Below are 10476 nucleotides of genomic sequence, written 5' to 3'. Positions count from 1 at the left end.
TCTGTTTGTGACTGTTCTCAAACTTCAGAATCTTTAGTAGCTGGTGAAATATTCTTAGGTCTTCAACCCCTATTCACGCACTTTCTTATTTCGCTATTTTCCCATTCCCATTCACAACCGTCTTATCAACTGGATTCATAAAATTACCATTTCATTTAAGTATAGTGTCTTGTCTTGTATAGGAGACAGAGCAGCTAGGGAAATGCCTCTGGTGCGTATGGGTTTTTTAACATTATTTTTAATCACAGATCATATGTCTGATTATTCCATCCTAGTTAGTGAGGTTTAAAAAAATATTCCAGCTCAGAATTGTTTTCATGTATCATCAAACAAAGTTAGTGAAAAATCACGTGGACTTACCTAGGTAAATAAGTTTAACATCTCATATTAACTCTGTGGTTGGCCGATTTTTATTATTAATATGTCAGTTCAGGTCCCACAAATTGTCAGAACTCCATGAATATGTTTCTAATTTCCTGCCAGTTTATGAAATAAAGATCATCTGATATCATCTGAGCAGTATTAACTTCCAGTAAAATCTTTTACTATTCCATCTGAATGTATCAAATTCTTTGAGTCCAGCTTATATACCTGTAGTGGTGATTAAATTGCGTTTGTTATGAACGGATAGTCTCCCCCTTACCTATCCCCCCACATACACACCTTTCTCTCTCTCTCTCTCTTTCTCTCACATTACTGTCCAGTGAGATATCAGTAAAAGCAAAAGCAATAAGAATTCAATAAGAATTCCAATTCTGCTAGACAATTTAATCTCCAGTGATCTGGAAAAATAGTTAACAGAGATGGACTCCTGAAAGCTAAATTTAGTTCAGGGGTTATGGTTCAAAACTCTGCAGAATTAGAAACTTGCTATGTAGCCTCATATGGGCATTCACAGTCTGCTCTCTTTCCTAATAAAAGGGGATGTAGTTATAACACCCTGGTCCACCAGGACAGGGAGGGGGGATTTACGGTGAGACTCCCGTGCAAAAGAGATACAGGATATTAGCCATAGCTTATATTTCTCTAAACATGTTCATTTCAAATACTGTCATCATGCTCAGCTTAGCACCACTGGAGAACCAAGAGTGGGAAAGTAGAATGGAGGGAATCCATCTTGGCCAAGGCAGAGAAATCTTACACACAGAGATGAGCCCAGCAGTATTAAAAAGTGGTAAAACATAATGCTTAAGAACAGGGGCTTTGGTTGACATTCATGTAAGTAATGGTATAAAATAAAGCTCAGTTGCAAAATTGCCCTTTCCCCCTGATTAGTATTCTCATGGCACTCCTTTTCTTTTTTTCTTTTTTCTTTTTTTTTTAAACTCTCAGTACACCTATATCTTTAAGATGTATTTTTTCTGTAAAAAACTTAAGATCACATCATTTTAACTCAATCTGACAATTTTATCATTTAATTAGAGTATATAATACATTTACATTTAATATAATCACAAGATAGCTGGATTTAACTCTACAACTAATTATTTGCTATCAATTTGTACCATCTATGTGTTCCTTTATTCCTTTTTTCCTGCCTTCTTTACTACAGTATTTTAATTGCATTTTATTCTATTACAATACTTTTGGAATCTTTTAGTGTTTTCCTAGGAATTGCAAAATGCATTCTTAAATTAGTAGTCTATCTTAAATTAGTAATTTTGCCATATCTCAAACTATGGAAGAACTTTATAGCAGCCTAACTTCATTTATACTCTCCCATCTATTGTCATAGACTTTTCTTCTAGATATTATTTTATCCTCATAAGACATCTTAATGCTTGTAGCTTTTAATGGCCAATATTCATTTATTTTCATCTCTATATATACCCTATCTGAAGTTGGTGATTACTACTTGATTTTTATACTTCCATCTGGAATCTTTATTTTCCCATTGTTTTGCTAGCAATAACTTTTTCAAATTTTGTTCATCTGAAAATTGTTTATTTCAGTAAATATAGGATTCTAGTTTGGCACCTTAAAGATGTCATTCTATCTTTTCATGTCTTTGTTTCTTTATGTCAAGGTTACTGCTCATTCTTGCTTTTTCCTTTATTTTTTTAAAAAATATTTTATCTATTTGAGAGAGAGAGAGAGAGGAGAGAGAGAAATAATGTGCACAAACAGTGGGGAGGGACAGAGGGTAAAGCAGAGACTCCGGCTGAGCAGGCAGCCCAACGCAGGGCTGGATCCCAGGACCCTGAGATCATGACCTGAGTCAAAGGCAGAAGCTTAACTGACTGGGCCACCCAAGTGCACCTGTTCTTTTCCTTTAAAATTATGTCTTTTTTGTCTTCCTGGCTATTCTTAATATTTTCTCTGTAACCTGGTTTTCAGTAAGTTGCCGTGGTGTGGTTAGGTCTAGTTTTGTTTTTATTTTGATTAGGGTTCATGGAGCTCTTGAATTGGAGGATTACTGTTTTTCATCAGATTTGCAAAATTTTCAGGCATTATTTCTTTAGCAATTGTTTGCATCTCATTTTTTCCTCTCTTTGTAGAACTCTAATTACATGTGTGTTAGAACCCTTTTACCATGTTCCACATTTCTCAAGTTCTGTCATGGTCTTTCCATTTATTTTTCTCTCTGTGGCTCATTTTGAATGTTTTCTAATGATGTGTCTTTGAATTCATTAGTCCTGTCTTCTGATCTTTCCATCTACTGTTGAACACATTGAATGAGTTCTTAATTCCAAGTATTAAATTGCATAGTTCTGGAAGTTTTTTTTAATCATTTTTATAGTTTTTGTTTTTTGTTGAAACACACAAATGGATGAAAATACTTTATGTTTTCATCTACTTTTGTCCATAATTCCCTCTATAGGCTTTAGCACAGTAATCTTAGAAATTTTAAAATTCTTGTCTATTCACTTTAGGTCATCTAGTGTTGTTTTGCTATTGACTTTTATCTCTTTATTATTGGTAATTTTTTTCTTGCCTACCTTGTAATTGTTACTGGAGGTATTATGGGTTGAATGTTTCTGTCCCTCCAAAATTGATAGGTTGAAACCCTAACACTCAATGTGACTGTATTTGGAGATAGGGCCTTTACAGAAGTAATTTAGGTTAAATGAGGTCATAAGGATGGGGCCCTAATCTGATAGGATTAGTGTCTTTATAAGAAGAGATACCAGAGTGTTCTTATTACCTTTCCTCAGGTGCAAAGGTATGTTTATACCTATGCTTATACCTATGCAAATGTACTCATGTGAGTACACAGTAAAATGACTGTTGCCTACAAGCCAAGAGGAAAGACCTCAGAATGAAATTTATTTTGCCAGGACCTTGATCTTGGATTTCCCAGCTTCCAGAACTGTAATAAATAAATTTCTGTTGTTTAAGCTATCCAGCCTATGGTATTTTGTTATGGTAGCCTAAGCAGACTAATACAGAGCACTTGACATTATAGAGGATAGTTCTAGAGGCTCTGGATTATGTTATCTTTCTTAACAGTGTTGCTTTTTGCTTTGGCAGGCAGTGCATTTACTGGTGGGTTAGCTTGTCCCTGTCCGGGCTTCATTTTAATCTCTGTTCAGGGGAGGGTCAGATTTGCCATTACTCTTAGACTATTGCCCTCATTTCTAAAGCGTGGTCTTATAATCTTTCTGAGTCCTTAGTTGAATGTCAGAAAGTACTCTAAACTCTGGCTAGCCTCAACTTTCATGTCTTCCGAGGACTCGGAGGTCTCTGAAATCTCCACCTAGCTTTCAGACCCTAGGCGGCTGTTCTTTTACTAGGTCTCTGAGAGACTCGCCAGACAATGCACAGCCCAGGAAATGGCCAAGGTCCCAGGGGCATTTCTGTGCAAATATTGGGAGTTCTGCTTCTGTGGCTATCCTCTGTGGCACTTTAACCCTCTGAATCCAGTGGCATTAGTAGCCCTGAGCCCTGCTCCGATTGTTGTCTGGACTCCAATTTCATGGACCACAGCCCTTCAAATACCCCCAAGGAGAAAACTTGGATGACTGTGGGGCTAAACCCAAGTGTATTCCCTCCTGTCAGGGATTGGCACTCAGCCTTGGTTGTTTTCCAATGCTTCTAAACAGCTATTTTGTACATTTTGGTTAGCCTTCAGCATTCTCAGTCAGAGAGGAAGTTTAGTTGTGGCCACAGTCAGACTTGCCCTTGCCTAACATCTAGCTAAATAAACAATAACAATAATAAAATAACCCTTTAAGTAAAAAACAAAACAAAACAAAACAACAACAACAAAACATTAGCAAAAAAAAAAAGCAAGAAGAAGGTTATGATTTCTTTCCATAAAACTTCAAAATAAATCCTCTCAGGAAATAAAAGATAATGGTTGTAGACTGCCCTCTCTCCAGAAGCAGTATTAGTGAGTCATCAAATCCTGGGTATTCTTTTTCACCAAGAATGAACACCTCTAAATTTGGAGTGAAATGAACTAAGCAACTATCCTTTCCTTTTCTGACAAGAGGAGGGGAGAGAGTGAGCAGTTGTCATTGAAATGGCTTAAGAGAGAGAGAGGAGGGGGGCTCTAAGAATGAAGGGGGTGAGCTCTTTGAAGCCTGAGGGAATCTTTTCTGTGGAATGATATCTGATTCTGACAGCCTGCACTGAATCTTGGTATGGGGTCTTCAGTAAAACCTCAGAAGTAAAGCAGAGTGTGTAAACTTTAACAGAAACCGCACAGAAACTCAGATGACCTCTCCTCTTGGCTTTATGTTCCCATCTCGGGATGGTAGATGAAGTAGAATGCTCAGCCCTCAAACCATTGCTCTGTAGAGAAAGCAAACAGGTCTCCGATAAGGTAGGTACAGAATTAGAATTCATTTATTATGTATCACAACCAATATGATGTTTGATTTTTTTTAAAAGATTTTATTCATTTATTTGACAGGCAGAGATCACAAGCAAGGAGAGAGGCGGGCAGAGAGAGGAGGAAGCAGGCTCCCCGCCGAGCAGAGAGCCCAATGCGGGGCTCGATCCCAGGACCCCAAGATCATGACCTGAGCCGAAGGCAGAGGCTTTAACCCACTGAGCCACCCAGGTGCCCCTGATGTTTAGATTTTAAAAATAAACAATATAAGAACTACAAAATATGTTACACAGGAAGAAAAAGAGGAAAAGATCATGTAAACCAAAGTAGGGTAATTACAAAATAAATTGAAAATGGGGAAAGGAAGGGATGGGTATTTTCAATTATATGATATAGCATCTATAAGACCTTCTTGAAAACCTTGCTTAATGAAGAAATGAAAGGATTAATCAAAATAAAAAGTAAGTAATAGAAAAATTATGGCAAAACAATTTAAAAAATGTATCCCATTTAAATATAGAACTAAATTGAGATCACTCTGGGAATTAGAAATACAGAACAAAGGCAAATATTATATATCCTGACAATAAAAAAGTACAGAAATAAAAATATAGAAAGAAGGAAGTGGAAGTGAGAGACATAAGAGGACAGACAGCTAATTTCCTCCTTTTTATATTTATTTATTTATTTATTTTTAATTTCCTTCTTCTTAAATGATAATGATATTGACTAAAACAAATAAATGGTTAAATATAAACCATATAAATATATAAATATGAAAAAAATAAAAATGAATATATGGTTAAGCATAATGAATTCAGATCTCATTCTGTGTAGTTTTAACCTCAGAACAATCTCAAACATAAAATAACTTGTGAGATAAGAAAGCATCTGAAGCCACCATTTAAGGGTGGCTTTAATTTCTTTATCTTCTGCTTTATTAAGTGTATTTTTAAATTAAAAATAGCACTTACTTATTTGTTAAAAAAGAACAGTAGCACTTAGCATAGCTGTAATGCTATTTGATCCATCTCTGTTCTCTTATGGTAACAATGAGGGTCCTCTCATAGAAAAGGCGGTTATTTCTGGATAGTGTGATTTTGGGGGTGATTTCCTATTTCTTTGTATTTTTTCTACTACTTATTTAATCTACAACAAGCATGATTACCATCTGCACACACACACACACACACACACACACACACAATTCCAGTTTTTATTGTGTTTTGGGTTTATACTGACAATTCATTTACTAGTTAGATGTTAAATGTTTTAGCTTAAGCCAGGAGCCAGGCTAACGGACTTAAGTATGAAAAGACCTCTCCCTAGCAAGGAATATGGAGGATTTGTAAGTGCAAACTGTCCTCTGTCTTTCTTACTGATTCATGGAGCAAGAATCATAATGGGGAGTGGCTCCATTTTGCTGCTTTTGAGACAAAGGAAACACTCCCATTGAATATAGGCATCACACCGAAGATACAACACAATGGGTTCAGGGTCCAGTTAGTTATTCATCTCTCTTGGTATAGTACATCAAGAACTGGAAACACGGAGGCAAGAGCTCCCCTAGTTGACAGAGGAGCGCAGACCTATATTGACTAAGTGGGAAAATGGTGAGAAACACTTTGCATAGACAAGATCCCAAAGAAATGCTTCAAAAAAGGCCTAGTTCGGGGACTTTTCAATTACTCCATTCAAGAAGGGTGGCAAAGTAGACATTTCAACTTAAGTCTGCAGAAATACACACACACACACACACACACACACACACACACACACACAAATACACATATATACATACATGTTCAGGAATATAGAACTTGATAGGGGAAGAATGTAACATGTTAGCCCTGAACAGAAATGCCACGAAATTCCATGTAATTGGGTTTCTATAAAATTCTATATAAGCTACAGAGACAATTCTTTCCACATCCCAGATGTCAAAAACTTCCTGTATGCCAAGATGATGAAATCTCTTTCTCAGCCTTCTTTACGAAACTTCAGGCCCGTTATACATTCAATTTTTATCACTATTCTATTGCAAATTATGTAAGAGAAATCAAACATATCTGGTCACAACTTGTTCTTTCTTTTCATTCCCTCAACACCTTGTCTCTTGAATATTCACGAGGCTCCAGGCATGATGGTAGAGGCTGGAAATCCAGGGATACATACAATAGATCTCAACATTCAGGAAGTTCAGGTTTAAAGGAGAAGATGAAAGAAAAATGAGTACGATGCAAACATGATGACAGATAACAGGCTATAAGACCCCAAATTGGCTCATCTTATCCAGGTGTGGTTGTGGGGTCAGCACTGGCCTTGGAAACTGCCTCCATGGTTACATCTCTCCCACCAAGTACTCCTGCAGTGGGTACTTTCTTATCTGTGAAAGGCTAATAATTATACTAGTGCTTACCCCAAGGAGGGTGTAACTATCAAACGCGAGGAGAGATGAAAGCAGGTCGAGCACGGCATCAATATCAATCATGTTCGTTAGGTCTGGAGGACGGTGGAGTGTGACTTCTATTCGAACACTACAAAGACTGAGCATGTAAGGAGAAGACGAAGGCTTTGGAACTTTGTCAAATAGAGAGCTATACATTTCAGTCGAATTCAGTATTTATATCGCTCCTAGCATCTCTCAGTTTCCAATCCGGCCTGGATTTCATTCCAACCATTTACTAGCCTTGGACAAGTTATTTATCTCCTCTTTCAATTTCCTGTTGGGTAACATGGGGAGAATCAAAGGTACCTCAAGGGGATGTTGTGAGCATCATCAGAAGGAAGGAATGGGAAACCCCACGGAGCGATGCTTTCACACGCAAAGTTTTAACAGAGAGAGTCCTTCAGCGAGAACCTAGGGGCCAGGGACCGAGCAGGGAAAAGGGAAGGCAGCCCTGGGGCAGCACGCGCGCGCGGAACAGATGCGTCTCCTCTCTCCCGGTGGGGAGGCGGTGTCGCGGGAGGAGCCGGCCTCTGGCCCCAGTAGGGGGCGCCGACGCGCCGCACTGCAGCATCCTGGCGGCGGAGCGGCGGCCCCGGCCGGGCTGAGCTCGCGTCCTGCCGCAGTCCCTCCGCCGCTCGTCCTGGCGAGCGTGAGCGCGGAGACCCCCGTACCGGTCGGTCGGTCTTCGCAGCTGCTGCTGCGGCTCCCACGCGCGATCGCGGACCCGCGCCTCGGAAACGCAAGCCGCAGACTGGGCGGCGCGGCGTGGGAGGGCTTCGCGGTCCCGGGGGACCGATCCTGAACTTGCAGGGGACCGCGGCTCTCCGGGGCCTGGAGAGTGTGAACAGGTGAGTGTCACGCACGTGCCCAGGTGGCTCTTTCGGGACGACTTTCTGCAGACCCTTGAGAGCCCCTGAACGCTTGGCCTCTGGGTCGGTTCTCCTGGTCCCCGCGTCTTCCCACGGCGGCTTCGGGGTTCGCTGGGAGGGGATGTGAGCGCGAAGCGCAGGGCTTGACAGCGCCCTCGGAGCTGAGACTGAGAATGCCCTTTTTGACTTAGGCTGCGTTTCTCTCCAGGTTGAGAGCAAGTGACCTGCAGTCCACGATGGGCCTGTTGATCATTCTAGGATACCTGTTGCTTTTGGAGCTAAGCTATCACCAGGGTTCTTGCACGATTAACCTTGTCGCTGTGGGTGCTGCGTTGCAAGATGAGGGAGCATTCCCGGTAGCCAGAAGAGGAGAACTTGATTTCGGAGCTAGGCAAGAGGCTCTCATTCCCATGGCCAGACTAGATGCTTTGCTTGCCTGAACGGCTGTGCTTTATTTTGATGATAAATACAGAAGTTAGAAAAACTGTTACCTTATAAAGATGCTTGCTTTTTTTTAACTCCCCAAAGAGGAAGTGGAAAGCAGGAATTTTGAAGTATAGTATTGGGAATTATGAATGAAATCTTTCTTTCAATAAATGTAAAAAAAAATCAGGTTATTGGTGACTTAAATGTCACAGGTCTAACAGATCATAAGCTCCTGGAAGGTAGCCACTTTTGTCTGTGCTTAGCACAATTGTGGAATGATCAATGAATATATTAGTAATAACATAGTATGGAGGCCAGCTCCTTTTTTTCTTCTTTCTAAGCTTTCTTTTAGTTGCTTTATATTTAGGGGGGAAAAATCACTATGCCTTAAATCTCTTAAATATCTATGTGTGATTTTAGCTTTAGGGGTGATACAAGCTCAGAACTTTTTGTCTTAGTAAAGCACTGTCCACATAATAAGTAAATGGCAACTTCTAGACCCAGCCAGAATATTTCTGTACAATAATATTAAAACAAATGTTTTTAGGTCCATGTTATGGAAGGTCTTGGATTATAAATTATTTTGAACATCAGAAATTGGCAAAAGGTCACTTATTACAATTTACACATTTATCTTTGTTTTATATCTTTGTCAAATGTAACATCACATTTTATATGTGAAAAACAAACTGTTGAAAGACGCATGTCAGTTTGTGTCTTCCTTTAAGTGATTTTTCTAAGCATAAGGTTGACAATAAGCATCTGTACCTTCATAAGTGAAAAAATTGCCCTACACAATTTCTCTTTCTTATGTGAAATTCCTATACCTCTAAGGCCATTTGGGAGTTAATGAAATATTTGACTTAACAAATGTTTTTTAAAAATCACATCTGATGACTACTTTCAGGAACTATAAATAAGATAGATAATTACTTAGGTTTTATGTGCACGGGAATGAACAATTTTGCATGAAGTAACAAACTGTTGTTTATACAAGCTCCAGACCCTTGCATGGTCTATGTTTCAAAGAAATGCTTGTCATTCTTATTTAGAATTTATGTAGTTATATATCTCCATATATTATGCTTTTGTGATGTTCTGAAATGAAGCACGGAACTTTAAACAAGGGCCTTTCCATAGTGAATACATGTAAAATGACAAATAAGGAAATTCTTTTATCTTGAGCCAAAAGTATGGGCCTGGACAAATTGCAGATGTTAAAGCTTCTGGTTTTCCAACTATAAATGATTACAGAGAAATTTTGTTGTTGTTGTTGTTATTGGGGGTGAGGTAAACAATAGCAAATGTCAATGTTGACCTTTTTATCCTTCAGAGGAAGTTCTCACCCTTTGGAAATCAGCAAGTACAAAATTCGTTAGGTACAAGTTGATGGCTAAGATGCCTAATGAAGAAAACAATTACATGTTCACGTCTTTGTAGAAATCCTTTTTCAGCAGGACTTTTACTTTTTTCTTTCTGTTGAGAAGCTCCTTTGAAAAGTTGTAGATGACAAAACATTGGCAGGAGCCGTTTACACATTTAGATAACAGATTCGTGTTGTAAAAATATCTTTGCAGACTGAAAAAAAAAAGGATGAAATGAATGAATCACTGATGTGATTAAGTTTAACAAGGATGAGAGTCAAGTCTTATATATAGGTTTCAAACACTGACTACAGAAGTTCAGAACGAGGGAGTCTGCAGTTCCTGTGAGAGTTGTGAGTCTTGCTGTGAGTACTTGTACAGCCACAATGCCAGCTAAACAAAGAATGGGGAGAATCTTGGTGAACCTTGGTAGGTGAGTTTGTCAGGCCCTATCTCAAGGAGTGAATGCAGTGGATGCCATGTTTTTAGTGATTAAGAGGCGAGTGCCAGCAAAGAGGGCTCCATGTGGTGAAGAGAGAAGGCGAGAGTCAAGAACAAACCAAGACAAAACAAAACCGTACAGCTCATGAG

General features: G+C 39.1%; 1 protein-coding gene across 1 annotated transcript in view; it reads left to right on the top strand.

The window, feature by feature from the left end:
* The first annotated feature begins 7926 nt into the window (after positions 1-7926).
* LOC111142152 (RAS like estrogen regulated growth inhibitor) overlaps positions 7927-10476 on the top strand; it is a 118004-nt gene continuing 115454 nt past the window's right edge. The window contains exon 1 of the mRNA XM_022495140.1: positions 7927-8074. The gene's annotated coding sequence lies outside the window, so the exon portion shown is untranslated. The remainder of the gene's footprint in view (positions 8075-10476) is intronic.

Source organism: Enhydra lutris, unplaced genomic scaffold (assembly GCF_002288905.1).
Source record: "Enhydra lutris kenyoni isolate GAN:26980312 unplaced genomic scaffold, ASM228890v2 scaffoldscaffold7, whole genome shotgun sequence".
Taxonomy (NCBI): domain Eukaryota; kingdom Metazoa; phylum Chordata; class Mammalia; order Carnivora; family Mustelidae; genus Enhydra; species Enhydra lutris.
Note: the sequence above shows the minus strand (reverse complement) of the source record. Positions and strands in the feature narration are given on the sequence as shown.